This window comes from Triticum urartu, chromosome 7 (genome assembly GCF_003073215.2).
Source record: "Triticum urartu cultivar G1812 chromosome 7, Tu2.1, whole genome shotgun sequence".
In the NCBI taxonomy this organism is placed as follows: domain Eukaryota; kingdom Viridiplantae; phylum Streptophyta; class Magnoliopsida; order Poales; family Poaceae; genus Triticum; species Triticum urartu.
The window spans coordinates 467,310,784-467,337,021 of NC_053028.1; the positions used below are offsets into that span (position 1 = coordinate 467,310,784).

Here is a 26,238-nt window from a genome sequence, read left to right on the forward strand (position 1 = left end):
ACAAACGGGATATTTGACAACCTTTTTGGAGGAATTTGTTTCTAGGGTATTGTGTGTTGCTCTCAAACATGTGCTCACGAATTTTCAGCCTTTTCCAAGGCAATCTTCACCATCGCGCCGATGTCAAACTAGCCCGATAACATTGCTCCACGGCTGCCGACCTGTGCTAGATAGGTCATCCCTACATCAAGCCGAGGTCAACCTCATCGGATTATCACCCCGGCGAGCCGACCAAGAGTTCGGCATTGCGAAGGTTAAATCATCACCAACATCTACGCCCCGTAGGTTACACGGAGCGAGCACACCGGCATCACCGCACGGTCACTTCATCAAGCCGGCATCGACCGCGTCACAAGATCCGACCTGCGTTGGCATCGCCACACCATTGTTTCTTCAAGCTGGTGTCCACCACGTCGACCTGCTTCGACACCTTGGTTGGCATGGTGGCTGCAACGTCAACTTACCGACCTGCTCTGTCACCTTGGCTGGACTGGGGGCTTCGCCATCTCTTCATCAACCTACTCCGGTGACTTCGGCGTACCAGCTGGCCAGCTTCGTCACATTAGCTGGACTGAGGACTTCGCCTCGCCACATCAACCGTACGGAGGTGCCACTTCGTCAAGGCGAACTGTTTTCCCGGTCACCTCAGGCTTGGGGGCTGGGACCTCGGTCATGCCGAGGACAACTTCTTCGTCCCGCCACAAGCCTAGACCTCGTCATCAACACCGAGCACATTAACCACCTAAGTCGCTTTCATGCTCAAATTTCCTCCAATATTTCAATTTTTTCTAGGTTCAACCAAGCGTTATACTCGTGTTAAACAAAAAAGCTCATTGTTTGAAACTTAGTTTGTCAAAAACGTTGTTTGTTTCAAGCACTTCTTTTGCCCAAGTTAACTAGGGCTCTTAAATTTGTATGAGCCATTTTATAATAAGTGTTTTCTTCTAAGTCATTGCAAAGTCTTTTTCTACCACTCCTTTCTCGACTCGAGTATGTGTTCAATAGTCAAATAGCCTGGATTCTCTCTAAAGCCGCTTGAGTTTAATTTGCTAAACTAGCCTAAGAAGCACTACGCCTTCGGGATTGGAGGTTGAAGTCGAAGGCTGGCGCGGTTGAAGTCTTGAGATCGGTTGTGTCATGTTAAAGCACAACGGAAGCACAAACTAATTTTAAGACAAAATTTTGGATTGGCACCAAAAAACTTGATTTACTTCGGACATAAAGTTTTCAAATAAGTTTTTTGTTTTTTCGAGCTTATAACACTTTAATCCTATTTTATGTTTTCCTTTCAGGAGGCGAAACATCCTCTTGACCGAGGTGTTCTGCGTAATGGTTTTGCTCGGTAAATCCTTTCCGACCTGCAGTTCAACATATTTCCTACTGTGCCGCACCTCGGCGTTGTCAAAATGTACACGATAGTTAAACTAGTTCCCGAGGAGATTCGATCGTCAGGTTGGTCGGCCGCACGCAACCCGAGTCTCGGGGGCTACTGCACATAGTCTTTTGGTTTTTTTCATAAATTCCATAAAAATTATCCCACTGTCTTCCGATTATGTGGAATTCAAACCTATAGCAAATTCCAACTCCAGATCTATTTACAAAATTTGCCCTAAACAAGATTTGTCCTAAACGGTGGGGTTAACTTGTTAAAACATGCATGAACATGGCATAAACAGATTCTTCATATTTTTCTGATAACTTTTCATATATAAATTATTTCCGTATGAGTTATAGATTTTTTCTATGATATTTCAAAGTTTGGAGTATTTTCTGAAATTCATAAATCATTTTCAGATTTATTTTTATTCTAGAAAAGCTTTACTGTGTTAGCATTAAGTCATGCTGACGTCAACTAGTTAATAGGGCCGGTCCGGTCAAACCCGACGATTGGGTCCCACACGTCAGCTACATAGTTAAACAGATTTAAAATAAGCTAACTATCTAATTAAATAACGCTAGGACCCACCTATCATTCTCTCAGGCTTTAATTAATAGTGTTATTAGTGTCCTAACTAATAGGACATGTCACCATGCCGGAGCTTCACCGTCGGCGACCAAAACTAACTGCGGTGTCCATCAGGTTTTGGCTAGAAGCACGGTTTGGGGCATGGGTGGGTGCGTTAGAGAGCTGGAAACCATGCGCATCGAACGGTGGATCATCTCAAGCTGGGGTGGTCTCATGTGACGGTGGCACCGACAAAAGCGGCAGCAGAAGCTCGGGCTTGCACGGGCACGTCGCAGTAGTGCGTTAGCGGGCGGCATGCGGTGCTTAGCGGAATCCACAAGGCTCCAGGAGCACGCGAAACATGTTGTTCGAGTAGCAGAGCACGACAGCTAGGTTCCCGGCGGTGATACGTCTCCAATGTAACCATAATTTTTGCTTGTTCCATGCTATTAAAGTATCATTCTTGGATGTTTTATACTCATATACTAGCAACTTTATATCATTTTTTGGGACTAACCTATTGACATAGTGCCCAGTGCCAGTTGTTGTTTTCTGCTCGTTTTTTACTTTGCAGAATATCAATACCAAACGAAGTCCGAATGTCACGAAACTTTTTGGAGATTTTTTTCTGAACATAAGACACCCAGCGAGCCAAAGAAGTGCACCAGAGGAGGCCCATGGGGCCCACTAGGCACCAGGGCGCGCCAGAAGTTCCAAGCGTGCCCTAGTTGGGTAGTGGGGCCCACGGGAAGCTTCTGCACCGACCTCCGCCTCTATAAATAGTCTAAAATCCAAAAAACCCTAGGGGAGTCAACGAAACACAATTCCAGCCGCCGCAAGTTCCATAACCACGTGATCTAATATAGAGGCCTTTTTCGGCACACTACTAGAGGGGTCAACGATCACGGAGGGGTTCTTCATCATCACCCTTGCCCCTCCGATGATGCGTGAGTAGTTTACCACACACTTATGGGTCTGTAGGCAGTAGCAAGATGGCTTCTTCTCTCCTTTTGATCTTCAATACAATGTTCTCCTCGATGTTCTTGGAGATCTATTTGATATAATGAATTTTTGCGGTGTGTTTGTTGGGATCCGATGAATTGTGAGTTTACGATCAGATCTATCCATCAATATCATTTGAGTCTTTGTTGAACTCTTTATGCATGATTGTTATAGCCTCGTATTTGTTCTCCGAAACTTTGGTTTGGTTTGGCCAACTAGATTGATTTTTCTTACCATGGGAAGAGGTGCTTTGTGATGGGTTCAATCTTGCGGTGCTCAATCTGAGTGAAAGAAGGAGACATGACACACATGTATCATTGCCATTAAGGATAAAAAGATGGGGTGTATTCCTACATGAATAGATCTTGTCTACATTATGTCATCGTTCTTGTTGCATTACTCCGTTTTTCCATGAACTTAATGTTGAAAATATGCCCTAGAGGCAATAATAAATTGGTTATTATCATATTTCCCTGTTCATGATAATCGTTTATTTTCCATGCTAGAATTGTATTGATCAGAAACTCTGATATATGTGTGGATACATAGACAACAACATGTCCCTAGTGAGCCTCTACTAGACTAGCTTGTTGATCAAAGACGGCCATGGTTTCCTAGCCATAGACATGAGTTGTCATTTGATAATGGGATCACATCATTAGAAGAATGATGTGATGGACAAGACCCAAACTATGAACGTAGCATATGATCATGTCAAGTTTATTGCTATCGTTTTCTGCATGTCAAGTATATGTTCCTATGACCATGAGATCATGCAACTCACTGACACTGTAGGAGTACCTTGTGTGTACCAAACGTCGCAACGTAAATGGGTGACTATAAAGGTGCTCTACAGGTATCTCCGAGGTTGTCTGTTGAGCTAGCATGGATCAAGACTAGGATTTGTCACTCTGTATGACGGAGAGGTATATCAGGGCCCACTCGGTAATACAGTATCACATTGAGCTTGCAAGAAATGTTACTAATGAGTTAGCCACGGGATCTTGTATTACAGAACGAGTAAAGAGACTTTCCGGTAACGATATTGAACTAGGTATGGAGATACCGACGATCGAATCTCGGGCAACTAACATACCGATAGACAAAGGGAACTACATACGAGATTAGCTGAATCCTTGACATCAAGGTTCGATTGATAAAGATCTTCGTAGAATATATAGGAACCAATATGGGCATCTAGGTCCCGCTACTGGTTATTGGCCGTAGAGGTGTCTCGATCATGTCTGCATAGTTCTCGAACCCGCAGGGTCGACACACTTAACGTTTGGTGATGATATAAGTATAGTTGAGTCATTATGGTGGTTTCCGAAGGTTGTTCGGAGTCCCAGATGAGATCCCGAACATGACGAGGAACTCCAGAATGGTCCGGAGGTGAAGATTGATATATTGGACGAACGGTATTGGAGTCCGGAAGTGTTCCTGTGGTATCGGGTGATGACCAGCATGACCGAAAGGGGTTTCGAGGGGTCCGACAAGTGTTGGGGGCCTCATGGGCTAATGGGAGGAGGCAAACCAGCCCACTAAGAGGCCGAGCGCCCCTCTCACCCCATCTCACGTAACCAGGAGAGGTGGGGCGCCCCATCTAGGATTCCCACCCCTTTGGCTTGGGGGCCAAGTCTCCTAAGGGGGAAAACCCGTCTAGGGTTTCCCTCTTGTGGTTGCCGGCCCTAGATGAGATCCCCTAGGGGTGCCCCCTCTCCCCCTTCCCCATATATATAGAGATGTAGGGAGAGGGCATTCACACCCTCATACGCCACGACGCTGCTCCTCCTCTCCCTCATAGCCATCTTCTTCTCCGTAGTGCTTAGCGAAGCTCTGCTGAGATTTCTCCACCACCACGCTATTGTGCTACCGGAGGACTCGAGCTACTACTTCACCATCGTTCGTTAGATCGAGGAGGTGAAGGCGTCTTCAAGCCGTACGTGTGTTGAATGCGGAGGTGCCATCCGTTCGGCACTTGGACCAGGAGTTTGCGGGACGGATCGTGATTGGATCGCGAAGACGTTCGCGGGACGGATCATGATTGGATCACGAAGACGTTTGACTACATCAACCGCGTTTCTTAACTCTTCCGCTTAGCGATCTACAAGGATATGTAGATCCAATCTCTCCTCTCGTAGATGGTCATCTCCTAGATTGATCTTGGTGGGCGTAGGAATTTTTTTGTTTCCCATGCAACGTTCCCCAACACTTAATACACTAGATGCATGGTGGATTGTGGTCAATGTGTGAACTAATAGTAGTAGATGCAGGCATGAGTCAGTCTATTAATCTTGGACGTGATGCCTATATATATATATACACATAAACACTATTCTGATCACGGGATCAGAATAATATTCTAATCACAACCTGCCCTGCCCTGCTAGTAGTACGTTGAACTTCCCTCTGAACTAGGTTGAACTTCCGCCAATATTTCCCAAATGTGGCTTGCCATATACCGTTGGAAAGCTATGGACATCAGTATCATGACCCAACTTAAATTTTTGGCAAAATATAAGTGGTTTAAGAGCAGTTTTGAAAACCGTTTTTTCTTCGCACAAAAAACATGAATCATATTTTCGATCGCATTTCTAAACCATTTATCAGAATGAGGCATATAATATGGCGTTGGAAAGCTGCTGCAAAACCGCTCCTTCCACGTGTTGAAAGTTTTCTCTAATTCCCTATGGTTAAAGAGTAATTTGAAAAAATGTAAAATTTCATAAACCGAACAGTTGAGTTCGTTTTTTCGATGTCATTTCTAAACGGCTAATCCAATGGAGGCATATGATACGGAGTTGGAAAGCTTATGAAAATGCACTACTTTTTCATTTTGAAAGTTTTTTTTTCTAATTTTGAATGGTTTAAGAGTAATTTAGAAAATGGTCCAAGTCCTACCGAGTTCGTATTTTCGAGCTAATTTTTTAACCGTTCATCCGAATGCAGCAAATGATATGGCGTTGGAAAGCTTGAACAAGTGCAAAACTTTTTGGTATGTATTGTTTCACCCAATTCTTTACGATTTTAAGTCAGTTTCGAAAATGGCGAAAAACGTATTTACGCCGTAATTTCTACAAACTTTATCAGAATGGGGCAAATAATATACCGCTGAAAAGCTACGGAAAATGCGAAACTTTTTCATGTTGATGGTTTTCTCTGATACCTAGTCGTTTTCAAGTAATTTCGAAAACGGTGGAATCATGTGTTCTGCCTATATCGCGAAACAGATTCTTCGAAAATGCACCGCGTGAAGAACCTGAACTTCTTGGCGCGTGTACCTGAACTTCACTTTGTTTTTCACGTGATTTTTTTGCTCGTAGGTCTCCATCCACTGCTCGTAACTCTCCATCCACTCACCGGAATTGAGCAAGTGATATACCGGTGGAAAGCTGCTGTAAGCACTTAACTTTCCCGTGTTGATCGTTTTTTCATATTCGCGACAATTTTAAAAGTTTTTCATCTGAAATTCATCCACTGTAGTAATTGAACTTCTTGCTATTTTCAGTTGAACTTCTGTGACGTATTTTCGTTTGTAATTTTCTCATGCATCGTGAGTGTTACACAAATGATATTCCTTTTGTACAAACCCCTCTCACAATAAATTTTTTAACTTTCTCCGACCGAGGACTTGAAACTTACACAAATGATATTCCTGTAGTTTTGAGGTAAATTAGAAAATGGCGAGATCATGATTTCTGCGTTCATCACGAATGGAAATGCACTGCGTGAAGTAGTTGAACTTCACAGGCATGTCTGTTTGAACCTCACTCTGTTTTTGACGTGTTGTTTTTTGCACTGTGTGAAGTAGTTGAACTTCTGGGGCATGTCTATTTGAACTTCACTCTATTTTACTTTATTGTATTTTTATTATACGAAACACACACCATGCAGTACGTGAACTTCTGGTTATTATCATTTTGAACTTCTCTCTGGTTTGAGAGAATTATTTTAAAACCCAAAAAACAACATATTTTTTTACGTATTTTGGACATCTAAATACACGGTGAACTTCTCTCACAATAATTTTTTAAACTTTTGCTCACCGAGCACTTGAACTTCTAGCAACCATTTTTTTTTCCGTTTATGAGTTGTTTTTAAAAGTGCAAAAAATGGCACTATGTTTTTTATTTTTTGAACATGTAAATCCTAGGTTTTAATAAACTCCGAACTTCTCTGTTATTTCAATTTTGAACTTCACCTTTTTATTTTTTTTAAGTAAAGAATTGTATTCGATTTTTATACAGAAAAATCGAACATCGAAATACAAGATGAATCTTTCTCGCAAGAATTTTTGAACTTCCTCGGACATAGTGCTTGAACTTCTTTCAACAAACCTTTTAAGCTTTTATTTTTTATACTTTTATTCTCACCTGAAATGCATTTCTTGCAGTACATGAACTTCTCGTTGTTCTCACCATGAACTTCTGTCACATTTTTGTACATACGTTGAATTACACCCAATCGAAGGTCAGGCGTCATTTTTTGCCATTTTAAAACATGTAATTGGAGGTCAGACATCTCGCAATATAAATTCTGAACCGTGCACGGGAGAGAGAATTATGTGTGAATAAAGCGGGTAGCAATTTCCAACGTTCCCTCGTCGAGCACTTGAACTTCTAGCAAGAATTTTTTTTCATTTTTATGAGTTGGTTCTTCAAAATGCCAAAATAGCATTGGTTTTTGTTTTTGTTTTTTGAACATGTAAATCTTAGGTTTTAATAAACTCCAAACTTGCATGTTATTTTAATTCAAACCTCACGTTGGTTTTATTTTTCTATTAACGGTTAGAATCCGAGTTTTCAATAAACATCAAACCGCTTCATTAATTTAATTTGAACTTCTAGGTTTGTTTTAGAAATGGGGAAATCCATTTACTAATTAAATTTTCTTTTTTTATAACCGGCAGTCTAGGCAGGCACGGGAGGGAAGAAGGCCGCGGCGGCAGAGAAAGTGAGCCTATATAGGTTGAACTACTTCGTTTTTCAAATTTGAACTTCATGGTTTTATTCTTTAGTGTTGAAGAAAATCCCTTTTGGACTTCTTGGTTTTATTCTTTAGTAATGTTGAAAATCTGTGTTTTTTATAAACATTAAATTGCTCTATCTTATAATTTGTACTTCTTGTTTTATTTTCCATTAACGACAAAAATCCAAGTTTTGTAATAAATTAAAAACATTGAACCACTCCCTTATTTTAATTTGACCTTCGAAGTTTTTTTAGAAACGACATAATTCTTTTTTATAACTTCAAATTTAAAACAGGGAAAATCCTTTTTTATATTTGAGGGAGATCATGGGACTTGAACGGCCTGGGTTCACCAATTTGAACTTCAAGAAACGATAAAAGAAACGCCTGCACACACGTTGCACAACAATTCAAGTGCATCTGTACAGTAGCAAATCCCGCAGCTCTTCACACATTTGAACCTTTCACAATGTCAAGGGTGAACTTCATTGTTACACAACACACACCCGAAGAAGAGCACACAAACAACCATTTTTTTCTGTTTTTGAGGACAGCTGGTGCTAAACCGAAAGAGTAGAGGAGAAAAAAAATTCCATCAGCTTATTATTTTCTACTCTTACACAAAGAGGACCAAAGAGAACAAGGAAAACAGAACAAGAACACCACTTTTTATACATGAACTTTTTATGCTAGTTTCTCTTCTCTGAACACCATTTCTTTTATATTTCACCAATGAAGATCGACTGTCGGTATATTAGCAGCAGAAAACCATAGCACTGTACTCTTCTCGAACTAGTATTCTTGAACTTGTATACTTGTTTTTCTTGAACCGCAACACTGCACAGGAATCAAATGAGCTCGCAAAGGCTCCCATGCCATGGCGTAGAAGAAGATGGAGGGAGACACGCGCTCAGTGGCCTAGGCAGGCATGTGGCCGTGGCTGCTGGAGGGAGATGGCGAGGCCGGTAGCTGGTGCGCCACCCTCGCTGTGGGTGCTGCTGCCGTCTGCGGGTGGCGTCGAGATTTGAGAAGATGGGGCGGCGGCGCGCTGTGGAAGACAGGCCATCGCGCCGGCCGGATTCGGGGACGTCGATGGATGGATCCCTATGCGGCGTGGCGTGGCTGTTGAAGCAGGGGCGGCTGCTGTCGCGGTTGAAGCAGGAGAGGCGGACGGCGGTGGCGCAGGATGCAGGTCGGCGATGGCACATGTCATCGGTGTCAGGGTCAGTGCCGACAGGGGTGGTTACTTATGGGAGGGCGGCGACGCGGTTGGCAGCGCGGGACAGGTCGAGAGGCGGCGGCGCGGGCAGGGAGGGAGGGCGGGAGGTGGCGGCGCAGGGCAGGGAGGGAGGTCGGGAGGCGGCGCGGGGCAGGTCAGGAGGCGGCGGCGGCGCGGGGCAGTGAGGGAGCCGACGGCCAGATGGGATCGGGGAGGATAGGGAAGGTTTTTTTTTCTTTTCTTCATACCAGTTCGGGTTCTCAGGAACACCCTCGCGAGCCCTATATAGGGCCTCACGTGATCCAAATAACTATTCTAATCCCAGGATTAGAATAGTGTTGTCCTATATATATATGATCATTGCCTTGGATACCGTCATATGTATTTGCTCTTCTGTCAATTTCCCAAAAGAAATTTGTTTACCCACCGTATGCTATTTTGTCGAGAGAAGCCTCATACGAAATCTATGGCCCCCGGGTCTATTTCCTATCATATTAAAACCAAAAATACCTTGCTGAAATTTCTCTCTTTTTTTGCTAGATCTATTTATCCAATCTCATACAATTTAATATATCTCAATACCTAGGAGGGATTGACAACCCCTCTTACGCGTTGGGTTGCAAGTTTTTGTTGTTTGTGTGCAGGTGTTGTTTACATAGCGTTGCTTGGTTCTCCTACTAGATTGATAACCTTGGTTTCATAACTGGGGGAAATACTTACCGTTGTTGTGTTGCATCATTGCCTCCTCTTCGGGGAATTACCAACGCAGATACAAGCAATCAGGAAGAATTTCTGGCGCCGTTGCTGAGGATATACCATCAACATCTATCAAGTACCTACGCATAAACTCTCAACCCTTGCAATTAATTTATTTTCCATTTTCCTCTTGTTTTCATCTATCCCACTTCTAAGAAAGTTCTACAAAAATACAAAAATATTTTCCGTTTGCCTTTTTGCTTGTTTGCTATCTTTGCTTGTGTTGCAATGTGCCTTCTATTTGCTTGGAGGTTTTCTTGGTAGAAATCTATTGATATGGATCCTCATCCACTTGCTAATCTTTTCAAAAGATCCAATTATGATGAACCAATTGCTAGTGAATTAAGTTCACTGCATTATCTAGTTTTGCTTGAGATTTGTGAATCTAAAAATTGTGATGAAGTGTTCAAAGATGAATCTTATAAAGTGATTCACGATAGCTTCTCGAATTAAAAGCATGATTGCAATGATGTTATTATAAATTATATTAATGTTAGTTATGCTAATAATATGCAAACCCCAAGATTGGGGATGCTAATTTTGCTATGTCCCCTACATATTGCAATGATCATGATTGGGGTGATTCTTCTTATGATCTTGAAAAATTATTTAAGCCTCATGATAAATATGATATTGATAACAATGTTTGCAATAATATTGAAACTGGATTTGGAAGAGTCCCAACTTTACGTAATACTGATCCCACTACTTTGGACAATAATCAATCTTATGAAAGTTTTGATAAAAGTGGGCTTGGAGAGGTCATGACTTTATTTGATTATAATCCCACTATTTTGGAAGAGTGTCAACTTTACATGGATGTGGATCATGTAGAGAATTTTTTATGTGATAGCTATATTGTTGAATTTTAATATTATCCCACATGAAATATGGTTGTAGACATTTTCATGTTACTAAATTACCTATGTTCATGTTGAGATTGTTAATGTTTTATTCTTCTTCCTTGCATATGCTAGTTTTTGCTTGTTTTGATAATTTGTTTGCTTATAAAATGAATATGCATAGAAGTATGTTAGACTTAAATTTAATTTTCACATGCTATATGATGCTCTCTTTGTGCTTCAATTCTTTTCTTTCATGCGAGCATCATTTAAATTATCAATGCCTCGCTTGTTGGGAGGCAACCCAATGAATAAAATATATTTTTTCTCTTTTTATTTCTATTCTTTTGTGTTGACACAATTATTCTACTATTATGATTGTGTTTTTATGTTTAGTTAGTGTTTGTGCCAAGTAAAGCCTTTAGGATCATGTTGGGTGATAGTTGATTTGATCCTGTTGGAAAACAGAAACTTTTGCGTCTAGTAGCAGAATTTTTAAAATTCACTGGAGGGCGATAAAATTCTAATTTTCTTACACATGATTGATATACAAATTATGTTCCTAATTTTTCAGAATTTTTGGAGTTATAGAAGTATGGACAAAGTCCAGATTACTACAGACTGTTTTGTTTTTGAAAGATTCTGTTTTCGTTGCATTGTGTGCTTATTTTGATGAATCTATGGATGGTATCAGCGGGTATAAGCCATGGTAAAGTTAGAATAAAGTAGTTATAATGCAAAAATAAAATATGAATGGGTTTGCAACAATACTTAAAGTGATGATTTGCTTTATTATACTAACAAATCTCACAAAGGTTTTTGTTAAGTTTTGTATGATTGAAGTTTTCATGTTTTGGGTGAGATCGCGATGGATGAAGGAATAAGTAGTGAAAAGAGCCTAAGCTTGGGGATGCCCATGGCACCCCAAGGTAATATTCAAGGAGAACCAATCAACTAAGCTTGGGGATGCCCCGGAAGGCATCCCCACTTTCTTCTAACGACCATCAGTAATTTTACTTGGAGCTATATTTTTTTATTTGTCACATATCATGAGTTTTGCTTGGAGCGTCCTATATTATTTGAGTATTTTATTGTTTTTATTTTTAGTTTGTCACAATCATCCTTGCTGGACACACCTATTTGGGAGAACCATAATGATGCCATGATTTGTTAGAATTGCTCTATGTGCTCCACTTAAATTTTTTGAGCTATGGAATTGCTCTAGTACTTCACTTATATCTTTTTAGCACTGTGGTTGTTTAATTTTTGAAGAAATTATCTCATGCTTCACTTATATTATTTTGAGAGTTAGTAGAATTTTGAAGATATATCCTCTCATGCTTCACTTATATTATTTTGAGAGATGAAAATTTTGAAGAAATATTTATGCTCTTGTTCTTCACTTAAATTTGTTTGGGAGTTTGTTTTAAGCAATGGTAATATATGAAACTAGTCCCAAAGTGATAGATATTCAAGAGGGATAATAAAAACTATCATGAAGATCATTGGATATTAAAACTTGATTCGTTGCAATAGTTTTGCAATATGAAGATAGTAATATGTGATTCATGTTGGTGAGTAATTATGCTTTAGTAAGAATATTAGTGTTAAGGTTTGTGATTCCCTATGCAAGCACAAAAGTCAATAGTTATGCAATGAAGTTACATCCTACTTGTGGTGCATTATTCGGTGTTAGTTATGTTTAATGATCGTTTATGATCGTTTTCGTTTCTTGGTTGGGGTCTTCTCAATCTATTTGCTAGCCATCCCTTGTATTGAGCGGGAATACTGCTTGTGTATCCAAACTCTTTAAACCAAGTTGTGCCAAATGAGTCCACCATACCTACCTATATGTAGTATTTTCATGTCGTTCCAAGTAAATTTGCATGTGCCAACTCTAATTTTCAAAATGAATTCCCTTTTTGTGTGCCTGTAATGCTCATGAAGCAGCAGGGGGTGGTCGACATTTTCCATGCTAGATATGTTATTCTCAAGATGAGTGTTTATTCACTTGTCATTACACGAAAGCGTGGCCGGTAATAGGGATGCCGAGTCGCAAATTGAAAAAGAAATATACTTTATGTTGTCAATAACAAAATTCCTTGGAAAGTGTTGGTATGGATGGCACCAGTGGATACGGCTAACCATGGATTGTGAAAGAATGGTGAAAAAAGGAATAGACTTTATTTTATGTTTGGGAACTGCCTATGATGTATCTAGCATGGAAAGTATTGGGAATTCTCGGTCGTTTTTGTTGACGGGAAAAGCATGCCTCTCAAAACAATTTTATCTCTCTATTTAGGCTTTGAGCTCTGCCACCTCTACAAATCTTTGCTTCCCTCTGTGAATGGCCTATCTATTTACTTTCACTACAAAAAAATACACTTCCGTGATGATACGTGTTTGTCACAGTAGGTCACGTTTTTTGTCATGCATGTACATCCATGACGATTTTATGACAGAATCAAGATAGTCATACATGTGTTGTCGTAGAAGTGTTCTATGACATTACCAAAATTATCATCACAGAAGTGTCCACTTCCATGACGATAAATCGCGCGTCATAGAAGTGCTTTCATCAAGGGTGACCGACCCGTGGCATCCACCGTAACGGAACGCCGTTAAGCTATCGGGTCCGGTTTTGGATCCGATAACCCGTTAACAGCTGGTACCAATGGGAAATTTCCATGTGTAAAATTCTTATTGGCCGGAGGGAACACCTGTTAGCTCGTCAGTGGGCCAGATGTCGCCCGTCCATTGGAGGATACATGCCTACGATACGTCGACACGTCGCTGGGCCCAATAGAGGCCCATATAGGTTAAAAAGGCCGGCCCTGTCAAAGGCCCGTAGTACTTACTCAGGTACTAGTGGGCCAGCCCAATAACGGCCTGCTTAATAAAGGCCCATTTATGGCCCGAAGCTAGATCTGGCCCATTAATTGTTCGCTGAATATTTGGGCCCAATTACAGCCCAATGACTTTCGGCCTATTAGAGGCCCGATGTAGACATGGGCCATTTCAGCCCGGTGTGACTTTCGGCCTGGGAATGGCCCGTGTTGCCCATGGGCCATATATGGTCCGACGGGACATCGGGCCCACTAACAACCCGTGATAAAGGTGGCAACAGTTAAGCCCAAGGTGACTTTCGTCTTGTTAAAGACCTGTCGCATAATTCGGCCCGTTGATGTGTGTACTAAGCTTTCGGCCTCTCAAAGGCCCATGATATCAATGGTCCAACTAAGGCCTGAGATATGTTTCGGCCTGGTAACTACCTGTGATATAACTGGGCCCAAAAAGGCCCGATCTACATTTCAGCCTGCTGAAGGCCCGTCGACGACTAGAGAAAATTGAGGCCCAACATGCATTTTGGCCTGCTAAAGTCCCATGGTTTCATCTGGGCCGTAACAGCCAGTACAATATTCAGCCTGTTAATGGTCCAACGCTACCTGGGCCAAACTAAGCGTTGGGTCTACAAAAGGCCCAACTAAAATATAGGTCGGTGTAAGTTGTGGGCCTCGCGCAAAGTGTGAAGGCCCCAATCATTCGGGCCCATGAAAGATGCAGGTCGGCCCAATTGTGGCCCGCTAGAAACCAGGCCCGTTAGACGCGAATGTTTCAGCCCGGTCGACTACATCTGATTTTTTTTCAGATAGCGAATGATGGCAGTAACTAGTAGGAATTAAGAACAAACCTACTCTATACAATAAAGAAATTACGGCATAGTAACTAAGAATAAACCTACACTATACAATAAAGGATTTATGGTATATTACATCCACTGGGCATCGAAGTTCGCCACTAGTGATCATAAAGCGCAACGAAGAAGCATATTACAAAAACTGGGCACCATTGCAGCGTAACAAAATAATACTGAACCGAGACCACTTCCAAGACAATTCAAGAAAGGTTAGCCTTGCACGGGAACTGCTGCGCAAGCTGCTGAGCAAGGCTGTGAGACCCGCATAGCATGTCGGTCATAGCTTCTAGGTGTAGCTGTTTAGCGATGAGGTTCTCATTGGTGTTCTCCGCAATCTTTCTTAGAGATAGGACTTCAAGTCGAAGTTGAGTTGCAGAATGCCTTTCTGCTAGAACTTGGGACTGAAGAAGTCAAACTGATTCAGACAACAAATTTTGTGAGCTTGTCTGATTGCTAGTCTCAAGTAACATGAACACCGCATCAAGACAAGACTTTGGGGTTGTCTCGCTATCTTCAAGATGTCCTGCCTTCTTTGCTGCAATATATGTTGGGGTTGTCTCACAGCCTTCAGCAGACTTGTGCATGCCATCAGGCATATCACCTTGAAACAAAGCAGAGAGATGACATGTTTTGCATGTGTATAAACAAAGATGATAACTGTGCTGTCAATTCCATCCAATTTCAAATTAGAAAATAAAGAGTAAGTTCAAAATATCAATAGCATAATTTGGCATTGTTCATAATGCGGGATGCTTCACCACACTACTGGATTACCATGTCAACATAACAAGCATATATGAAGGGCAAAGAAAATCATTGTATCTATTTTGGTTAATGTGCATGGCATGTTGTTCATATCATCAGCCACATCAGTAAGATAAAACATGAGATGACAAGGTGCAAACGTGGGCTGCTTCACCACACACTGGATTATAGATCCACAAAAACAAGCATAAATATAGGGAGTATTGAGTAATGTGCATGGTATGAATAAGGAATTTGGTTTTACAAGTAAAACTTAGAACTTACGGTTCTTGCGAACATGCATTTTGGTAGAAACGGCAAACTAAACAACAGTAAACGATAGGGAGTATGAGAAAATTAAACAGCAGTTGAGGATAAAGGCTTTAGAAGGACTGACTTACATTAACAGTTAACACCGGCTTTATAATACCCTTCTCCATGTCAATGGAAGGATAACTCAAGAATTTCAGCACATAATCTTCTTCATAAGCATTGCCTGTACTCTTCATTTTGTAGAGAGTAATTATAGATATGATAATACTGGAAGAGATAGAGGATAATGAAGATAAGATGCAGATTGATGCTACATAATCAACTACCAATCCCTGGAATACAAGCGTTACAGGACAAAATGTACTGACAAGAGCAATGGGCTACACTTCTACACTGGCATTGTCTGTGTATTCTACTTTTTGGTAAGATTAAATATAGATCTGATCCTTTTTAGTAAATGGTGGGCGAGGGAGATAAGATGCAGAATGCTACACAATGAACCAATCCCTCTTCCCATAATACAAGAGTGTTTTGAACACTGGTGTACTGTACAAAACGTTCCTATTTTATGGGACGGAGGGAGTAGCTGTTAATGTAAGTACAGTGATAGACGACATCCGGTCCTTACAAGAGGACTCCAGAGCTAAACCTCTTCAAAAGCATTGGGTTGATTCTAAATTTATGTAAGAGTCCATACGGATATTTTAATGTCCACGAAATGGACGATAACGAGGCTAACATGTGTAGTGATGCTACATAATCAAACAACTATGAAAGTAAGTATGGTCATACAGGGAAAGAGGTACTCACAAGAGCAATGCAGTGTGCAGTATAGTTGCGAGATTCTGTGGTCCCTTGAGAATGAATGTTCTTATGCTAACAGTTTTCGTACAAGTGAGACATTAAGGCAAATGCAGAAATGTAGTTCAAATTGTGATGTGATATCATAGATAGTACCTTACGTTGCAGCCGAGACCAATGTGTAACAAGATTATTCCAGTCACCGTCGGATAAATGTAGCACCGGAAACTTTACAGAAATTTCATTTAGAGGCTTGCCATCGAAGTGCGCTTGCCTCAGGTAGGAACTATACTTCATCAACGAGTGCTTGAAAAGCGCAACCAACCCTTGCTCGTCTTCACAATCCAGTTTGGTCCTCGCCTATTTAATAGAATGAAATCTTCTGTCTTCTGTCAGCAGAAACATATGCAGTGATGGCCATGAATAACATTAGTACATTACTTACGTGTAAGTTGCGGAGGAAGACTGGAAATTGTTTTGTGTCTGCGGTATAATCTTTCCATGAACGAAAGATGCGCACAAAGTTCCTGACAACAATATAAGCTTCGTCTTCTAAACTGGGAAGAAATGGAACAGGGGTCCTATTTGCTGCAATTGGATCTCTCTCTAGTTTGAAAAGGGATTTGGCAACTGGATTTGGTGTACTCTTTGCTGGAATGGGGGTTTTACATCGTAGAGCTAGTGCTATGTCAACTGGCATAATCATAGTATTTGTTGCACCTGGGGTCTGCTGAGTTGGGGCATTAGAAATGACCAGTGTAGTAGGGCTAGAGTCTGCTAGAGTTGGGGTGTTTTGCGGGTCAGGTGATATTGCAACTACACCTAGTGGGCTATTTGATTTCTCGGGTGCCACTACCTTTTCCAAATACTTTGCTTGTGCTCCTCCATGATCAGCAATCGCCCTCTTCCTTTTGAACGTCTGATACACAAGAACATCATTTGAATGGATAAATATGGTATGATGATAGATGGAATATGTACTAAAAATGGATAGGCAGGGCGTACTCACATACACAATGTGTAAACTAAGCTAATGGCAGTTCAACAAAGTAGAAGCAATGCAAAGCATCAGTTGCAAGATATGTGCGACCCATATAACCTTGGAAAGTTAGAGCAAGCACCTTGATGGGTGAATAAGATAGGGCATCTTCCTCTGACTCCTCCACTAGGGAGCTACCTTGACTTAGGTCTCCCTCTAGCCCAGAATCACTGTTAGGATCATATTCTGAGCATGAATCTGTAGGTGGAGAGCGTTTGCATTACATTGCATCTAGACTTGATTTAAGTCCCTTAATGCCAAGTTTGACAACCATGGCATTGTTTTGCTTTATTCTTTTCATGCGCGCAAGCTCATAATCATTATGATGCTGTTCAGAATCTGAGATTCATGAAAACGTAAAAAGTAGTCAGATTATCTATGGAATGCATTGCGGATTCAACTCGAAGAATGTCTCCCTATAAACCCCTGCATATGCAAAGTTCACCCCCCAACCGTGCTGACCAGACCACACACAGAAAAACAAACCCCTTATGTCTCTATAACAGGCAGGCACATGTTTCAAAACTGAAGTAGGAACATTAGAATCATATGAAATTCATATTTGAACAAATAAACTAAGGAATTATGAGTGACATAATGTTTAGCTTCAAGGGTGGAGTGTTGGTAGTGCAACACAAAGCAAGTAGGCAGATTGTATTCCATGTAAAAGATCGAAGCCTGTGTAAAAGCTGGAAATGACACTTTCTTTCTATACAATGTAGTGTTCGTTGCCCACACATGATGGAAGAGATCACAAAGAGAAATACTATTCACTCATGTCTACGATTCTAGTATTTAGAAACAGGGTGGTCCACCCTAAAAGAATATTGACAACAAATATGACAAGGCAAACATAGATGTAGTGAATCAATCATTTACTTGTGAGCTTACTAGGATAAGTATGTAGAATTGTAACTGCAGTAAGAGACCGTCCAAAATCCTCCTAGAGTCATGCCATCCGGGGACGGCAAGTCGCCGGCGAGGTAGGCGACTGGGGGAAAGTAGAGATCGGAAGCGCACAGCAGAACAGAGGGGAATCGGGTCCTGGGACGACCCAAAATCCCAGGATGGGCCGGCCCACCGTGGGCACCCTGTAGAGATACACACCCGAGCGGCGAACATGCATTTTTGAAACTAATTTAGGAAAATTTAGCTGACCAATTAAACGACTCTGTTTTAATAATATCAGATTCGTATTTGAACAACTAAGCTTGTTTAGCTTGATGGGTGGAGCAGTGCTATTATGACACGAAGCACGTATTCTGATCTTATAGTGATCATAAAAGGGAGAAACTCTAAGCATATTTTTTTTAGCAAAAGAGGGTTTCCCCTCCGATTTCTATTAAAGAAACCACCACGAAACCAACATGATCAATTAAACCGTATTATGACTGTGCCATGGCAGATTTGAAGCTGCAAACCGGAGAAATGATATTTAGCAGCCATTGTTTGCTTCGAACTAAGAACTAAATTCTAAGAGCTAAAAATAAAGTAGAGTAACCAAGTTAAGATCTATTTTCTGGTTGAGATCAAAAGGTTGAGGAGATATGCAGTACCACCTCTCTTGCGGCGCCGTGTAGGCATCGGGGGTGTGATGGCTGTCGGTGGCGTTGAAGCAGATCTGCGACGGTAGATGGGTGCATCGGGGGATAAGTCCCGTTGCGGTGGAAGAGAAGGTCGTGTGAGCGGCCCTGGCTAAGAGGACGACGGCGCCGATGAAGAGAGAGGACATGATGCAAGGCTCTTGGTCCGTCACCGTGGATGAGAAACGTCCATCTTTAGCAGTGGACGACGCGGTCTTGGTAGGCGCTCCGACATGGTGGAGGACGGTGGCGATGGATGTGGTGGAGGACGGCGGTGATGGATGGGGTGGAGGACGGTGGCGATGGATGTGGTGGAGGACGACGGCCATCGATGGGGTGGAGGACGGCGGCGATGGATGGGGTGGCAGACGGAGGCTGATGTGGGGATGGAGTTCTAGCGCGGACGGTGTATGAATGGGAAAATGGAGGGAGAGGTACGAGGAACCATGTTTTTGGGACGTGCCTGTCTGAAATATGGGAAAGTTACGAACTTAGCCCCCATTTAAAATTTGGACGTCTCGTCGGTTGGGGATACGACGATAATCTCGCATCTCACCAATATTTGCCCAGAGCGATTTCGGGCGAGGAAGGGTGGTTGGCGCCCATGGTTGTGTCACGTCTGAGTGAAGTTACAAACCTGCCCCTATTGAAAATATTTGCCTACATTGATTTCGACCGAGTCGAGTTTGTTTTGCCGCCCACCGTGTATGAATGGGGAAATGGAGGGAGAAACAGAGGTCTTTCGGATAAGCTTGAATCAAATGTGTTTTGCCGTCCATGTTTGGCGCCCATCGTGTCGGAATGGGCTCAGAGGCAGTCGTGTCACGTCTAATTGAAATTACTAACCTACCCCTATTTAGAGCATCAAAAATCCGGCCGATGGATTGTCCGTGTAATGGGTAGCAATTTCCATCTCCCAAACACTTGGCTTCGGGAGCCGACGTGGGGGTGGACATTTTGCCGCTTCTTTCGAATTTTGGGACAATAAGCATCCACGTTTACCCTGGAACTAAATTCGAATCCATTTTGTATTCCTATACGAATCTTTATAAATCATTCTATGTGTTTTTATATATCTTCAAAAGGACGACAAAGTTGTATTCCACTGTCATATATGAATATGGTTTACAAATGCCGATACTCAAATTCAGAAGCTAGAATCCAGTTTAAGGTGAATTCGAATATTTGGAACACTTCATGTCCAACTCAAATGTCACACGAAGCATAATGTGTACTCCCATTTAGATATGTACACAAGAGATGTATCAAGATTCAAATACCGAGTCAATCAACCAAGAATGTACAGAACTAACAGACATATAAACACTTATAGAGTATATGGATCAATAATATCAACTAACATACAAAAGCCAGGCCGCTGTACTTTTTTTGCTACAACAACATCCTTTTTTTAGCCAAGCTACTACATCATCTTGGCCCTTTCCGATGCGTGCCACTTATGGTCCATCTATACTACTATTATTGCGGAATGCACATTCAGCCCGATTGGCATATTTGTAGGTCTGGCACAACTATAAAAATGAAATGTCTCCGAGTCTTATCAATTAATACAGACTTGTGCTCAAATAAAATTACAAACCAAAAAACAAAAAACAAAAAACAATTATTACATGATCTCTAAAACAAATGGTTTGATTGATTACATGAACAAACAACACAAAGATTATTCAACAATGGAAAGAACATTTCACCTATGATTTACCAAGTGGGAATTTAATTTCCTTTTTTCCTTCAGGACCTTAACAATGTGGTCAGTCTTAGCTTGCTTCATTTTGAAATCCACCTAATATTTAATGGTTGTCTTGAGTACTGCTTGTGATTGTGCTGTTTGCTTCCTCAACTTGCCAACTTCATCTCTAAGTGCAGAAGCAGAATCTCTTTCTACCACTAGTTTAGCCTCTAGAGCATCAGCAGTTGGCAATTCATAATGCACGATTGGGCCAGTGCCATAGCTGTGGGATGATACAACGTCCATGGGGACCTCGCTCTTTGATCTTGGGCTAACCTGTTTTGCCATTAAAGTTCCGATTGGATTCAGAAAAGTAGAAGTTAAACAAACAAGGAATTAAAGAATTTCAATTGGATGCTGAAAAGTAGTTATTAACATCATTGTAACCCGTTGTTGCAGCATCAAAGCAGTTAAACAAACAAGTAGCTATTTAAGTTCAGGAAAACAAGTAATTCTTAACAGTAAGTATCAAACACATAGATAGGCGCAGTCTATAATCGGATTAACAGGCTGTGGCATTATGTAATCAGTAGAAAACTAAATTAAGCCAAGCAACGCAATTGAAGAATTTTGCAATAAGTGGCTAACTAAAATTCTGAGAAGCAGGTAACTGAACTTACGCTAGTTCTTTGTACAGGCACACTGCAACTTCTTTTTCGCTTACAAGGTTGTACGAAGGAGTCCAGGCATCAATTGCTTGGATACGCAGTCCCAATACTTCTTTCTTCCCACACTGCATTGGTAAGTCGAATGGTTAATCTGGTAAGATGGAGCATCCTTGATATGTTATATGAGGACATGTAGTCAGAATAGTTGTAGCCACACACATCACACTGACTTTTACTGTATATTTCATGCAATTACTTTTGGCATATCGAGATCTAAGCAATCTACAATAGGATGAAAAGACTGGCATCCTTCACATTATTGGCGAACTCATTTAATATAAACAAGAAATTCAACCATTCTGTGGGTAAATCAAAAGCTCCACTGGAATATTTTTCACTACCCCAATCATACACACAAAAGGGGCGACGCCACCATAGGGGCTGGTATGGGCGGCCACCTCGGGTGGCTAGAAAGTGTGCACCTAGTTTGAGCCGTCTAGATTGGCTCGTGCTAGTATTGTTCGTCCCAACGCACGAGAAAGCAATGTAAAAAATGAAGAAAAATGTTTCAATTTGGATGGGCCAATAACATAAGTGCAAGGCAGGCCCTATATCAGGCTCGCGGCCCAAACGAGCGCCTCCCATATCGATCAACAGCAGGAAAAATCCCAATTAATTCGCAACAGCCTCTAGTCTGGTTCGCTCCTAACCTAGCCGCCGCTGGACAGACCGACACAGCACTTACTCGCGCCCTCGTTGAAGGGAAGGAAAAGAAGATGAAGATCCAACCCTGGGTGTAGCCTGCGTGGGAGGCAGCGGTGGCAGCACGGGCATGGCATCGAGCTTGCGCAAACGGACAGTTGCAGCTTGCAAGAGTAGCATGCGCAATGAGCAGGTACATCACATCCCTGATTATATCTAATTCAACTCTTTAATTTCTGGCCAATAGTTAAACCTGATGGTGTTGTAAAACTGTTTGTATGTAGGGAATCTATGAGAAAATGAAACCAATTTCTACTTATTTTATAACTCCCCCAATCAATACTGAACTGACTGAATCTGATGTATCTAATCAAGTTTCCGGTGCAAACATCCAAGCTCATGCTGTTCTTGAGCCTGAAGTGTCTAATGAACAGACTGCTAATGAATGATTTGATGCAAACATTTTACATGCTCCTGGTGATGAACATATCTATCTATACCTATACTAATTAGAGACTCCCTAAAAATTACCACGTTAATTAGAAATTATGAGCCATTTATCTCTGATGGGACCGGGTTATTACGGTGGAGATTAACTCATGTAACTTTTGCTTAATGATGTGCTTAATTCGACCAAAAAACACCGAAGGCCCATGGTCCTTTCACCAGGGTTGTACAAAAAGAAGGCCCATGGTCGTTCCACCACAGTTGCTAAAAAAAGAAGTCCTCCTCCCGTATCCCTAACCTTCTAAAGCCCACCACCACACCCGTCGCTTGCCATGGATCGTGCCGCTGCCCTACTCCTCACCATCGTCGCCGCTCCCTATCTCATCTGCCGCCGCTGCCCACCACATCCATCCTCTGCCGCATCCCACCGCCTCCACCGCCGCCGTGAACCATATCTCGCATTAGTCCTCTCTCTTAGACCAGCACGCTGCGGCGGATGCTTCCGGTCGCGTGGTGGTGATGCAGCTGGTCGCCTATAAGCTACAACAATGGTTCCCTGTTGTGCCCCTCCTCTCATCGGACCGTTGAGGCACGGATGTTACCGGTGAAGATCGCGCTCCGCGTAGCAAATTCGGCCGTGTTCTGAGTGGTTGCTCGGCAAGGTAATTTTCTTCTCTGAAGTTCTCTCACAGACCGTGTAATGGATTTGCGGGTGTGCTAGGTGGAGTGCCACTGGATTGCCATGTTAGTGGGCAGAATCTCCTCTCCCGCACACATGAACTTGGGTTTGGCAAGGAACTGGGTCAATACTACTATTCTTTGGCTTTGCAATGGTGATTAGATAGTTCTATTTTTTCAAATCATGGTGCTTTAGTTAGTTTGTTAATGGGTAGAAGAACAATTGATCAGAAGGCCCATAATCTTTTCATGGGTGTAGAAGAAACAGAAAAGATCCTTTCACGGTTGTACAAGGAAGCCCTAAAATATCTACCTTCTCCACCTTCGCTTACTCTAATCTGTACTCTATCCCTCCCCCAGTTGAAAAACAAATCCACCTCTCTCAAAACCAAGTCTAGGCATGGATCCCGTGTAATCAAGGAGCTTATTGCGTCAAGATTATTTTCCTCCTCTGGATCAGGTTCGTTTTCCCACAATTTTTGTTCTGAATTTATTTACCTTCTGGTTTATACTTGAATCCACATTAACTTCAGATTCGGGTTCAATTTGTTTTCAATCACCCCTTCGGATAGTGTCGTGCACTCAAGGGATTCAATCTAGAATCTTCTCACCTACAGTACAACCTATGGATGCCCGAGATCGGTCGGGGCATAACTATGCTCATCAGGTGAGTTTATAAAATAAGAAACCTGTTGTCTAAACAAACATAAACATGAAGGAGCCTAATGTCAGTTGTCAACATGCCGCTGGTTAAACCACTCCTAAATCAATTTTTGTATGGGTAAAACATGCCAGGGACCCTATATGGCAGGATTAATATCTTTTCTTGATTTCTTTTGTTGCTGCTCTGCCACAATCTCCTGTTCAAGGAAGTACCTTGCCAAGCTAGCATGTCCTGGCCGTTGTAGGTAAGAGAATTGACTTTTGATGAACTTTCTTCTTCTTATCCTCTTTCAGTTAGATAGTTATATTGTGAAACACTTGACAACGAAGCTCTCTGTCAACAATTAGAGTATTGACGGTTTATGTCGTAAATCTGAATGTTTTTGCGGGCAATTGGTTTGTAAAAGCAATGGCACGTGACAACTACTAAAGCATTGAGTGTCGTTGCTGTTGCACTTTCTATAAGTATGGGAATTGATTTTCTGTCAATTGTGTGTTACAATTGACAACTACTAAATTTCAATGCCATTTTTTGACAACTTTAGGTTAAATAGAATGGCGTGTGAAATAATTGGTGCTATCAACTAGGAGTAATCATGGCATTGTTGGGTAATATAGCAGTTATTCTCTGCATTGATATTAACGTCAACACAAAGGAACTCTCGCATATGTTTGCTTTGTCTCCAACCGGGAAATAATGTGTGCGTATATATCCACTGGAACGGTATCCGCGCTCCATACTCGGCTCCAGCGATACAGTTTAACGATGAGACACACTTATCTAACAAAGTGCTCACAACCTCCCAGCAAATGCTGCTCACTGAGTGCCTCCTCCATTCAACGAGGAAAAGTTGACTGCTTGAGAAAAAGAAACTGAGTTCCCCACATCTACTGAACATCGTTTTGGTTACTTCGTTTCTATTCCTGCAGTTTTTGCATGGGCTGCAGATGTGATGCTTTGTATGGGAACAAGACCAATATGATTTGGGTTTGCTGCATGTACATTCGACTTAGTTGTACTCAGAATGTTTTAGAAAATAATTCGCAATAACGTGGATGTCAGATTTATTAACTACTGTCTCTCTTGGTTGTGAAGGATTTGAGTATGGGAGTTTTAGTATGCCCTGACCACGTACAATAGATGTAGACACCATTGTCGCTTCCTTATTTTATGTGATTCGGATATTTTAAAACCTTATATGTACCATTGAATTATATAGTTATGTAGGTTGCCCGATATGTTCATCGATGCTGTGGACAACGATTTTGATTATCATTTCCCATATGTATCTAATTAGGTTTTCAATTACACTTTGTTTTATTTATCATCTGTATCTAGAAAATCAGATTGTGAAGCTTACAATTTATTAGTTTTTCTGTGATTTCCCTTTATTTTGTTGATAGTCCACTACTCAGGATTATAAGAGCCATCATCTTTGTGAGTATTTTTTCTTCAGGTGTTGTAATGTGTTAGTATGGTTCTACAGAGAAACATGCACAACATGCCTAATTTTGTACTTACCTTGCAGTTCTGTGGATCTACTACAATTATATCATGTCCTCAAATCAGACCTTTTCAAGCATGACAAGATATCAGCATATATATATGTAGCACACCTTTGGTTCAATCGTACATTCATAGTAGTTTGATGTACTACGTTTTGGTTGGCAGAGAGGATTCTTATGGTGACACATCATTCAGTGTATTTTGTTTTGTTTTCAGGCCGATGAAATTGCTAGACTAGAAACATAATATTTGTGTATAAGGTAATTTTCATTGCAATGCACACCTACCTCTACACAAGGCATTGTTGTAATAAAAATTTCTACATTCTAATAAGTTTTGGTTGGACACTTGAGCTCCGTTAGCAGTTCTATAAATCTACTACAATTATATGATGTCCTCATATTAGAACTTTGCAAGCATGACAAGATATCAACTGTACCGACCAGACCTCAAACGGTCTGATCTCTGTGCTCCGGTGTCATCCCTGGATCAGTAATGCTGACACCACACAGTACTCGGAGGATTTATAGCAGAGTAGCAATCACACACTTATTACACCGAGTGTCTCATAAGAGAACTTATTACAATAAATATGGCTTAAGGCCATCTAATAACGATAACAGCGAAAGGCTTGGAAGATAAGTGAGTCCATCAACTCCAGCGGCATCACTGAGTATAGAACCATGACCTAAAACTCCTTAATCATCGTCTGAAAAGTCTGCAACATTAACGTTGCAGCCCGAAACGGGTCAGCAAAAGGAATATGCTGGCAAGGTAACACATAGAGAGTAATGGAATGAAACAGCTATACTACATGCATATTTGGCCGGTGGAAAGCTCTATGGTTACAGTTTTGCGTAAAGCCAATTTTTCCCTACTTCAAAGGAATAAAATTTAATTACTATCATGGTGGTTGTTAAACATTGAGAATGGTTGACAGCATTCTCAATCCCAATTAAGCATCATCATTAAACATAACCCAACAAAATTAATTTAGAGTAACATGTTGAGATT

The 26,238-nt window shown here is 41.4% G+C and overlaps 1 long non-coding RNA gene across 1 annotated transcript; it reads left to right on the forward strand.

Annotated features, from left to right (window-relative positions):
* The first annotated feature begins 23,452 nt into the window (after window positions 1–23,452).
* On the forward strand, window positions 23,453–24,465 carry LOC125523958. The gene is made up of 3 exons (XR_007290485.1): window positions 23,453–23,514; window positions 23,627–23,962; window positions 24,263–24,465. It is a non-coding gene; the product is annotated as an uncharacterized LOC125523958 (long non-coding RNA).
* The last annotated feature ends 1,773 nt before the right edge of the window (window positions 24,466–26,238 follow it).